A 673-nucleotide genomic window follows, 5' to 3' on the forward strand; every position below is an offset into this window, starting at 1 on the left:
ATATGACGATGAAAGTATAGTAAGCCTTCGAAACATTTTCACCTTATATCATACATGTTAACTGAATTGTTTGACAGTAGGCCTTTAAAAGTGATTATTAGTCTTAAAAACTCTGTACTATCCACAAAGAACCATAAAATATGTTATATCATATATAGTTTATTTTTAATATATTTAATTCCTTATTGCATATCAGAGAGGTCATACTAATTTATCAAGTCACAAAAGTTGCGTGAGTCCCTCGATGTAACCTTTCCTGTCACCATATATGAATATAGTAAAGGCGTATGAGCATATTAAAGGGGATCATAAATTAATAAAAATGCACAGGTACAAATTTACAATACTGATGAAAAGCGGCAGTCAGGAGCTGTGTTAGCTTTAAGACCCAGGATCCTACATCCGTGCGGACACTCCGACACTTGTAATATTTGATTATTAAATTATATCAGATTTATATCAAGGTCGCTTGTTTGTACTTAGTTTTATTTTATCTGGTTTACCTTGATTTTAAAAGATTAATATTATCAATCCATAAAAGATTTTAAGACATATCTCTATATCGCAAGACAATGTATATCGCAGCGATACAAAAACGTATGTTACTGTTAAAATCAACTATTTCATCATATTAAACTGAAAAAATATAGATCATGAAAGCGTATTACATTTA

Source organism: Homalodisca vitripennis, unplaced genomic scaffold, assembly GCF_021130785.1.
Source record: "Homalodisca vitripennis isolate AUS2020 unplaced genomic scaffold, UT_GWSS_2.1 ScUCBcl_1842;HRSCAF=5967, whole genome shotgun sequence".
Taxonomy (NCBI): domain Eukaryota; kingdom Metazoa; phylum Arthropoda; class Insecta; order Hemiptera; family Cicadellidae; genus Homalodisca; species Homalodisca vitripennis.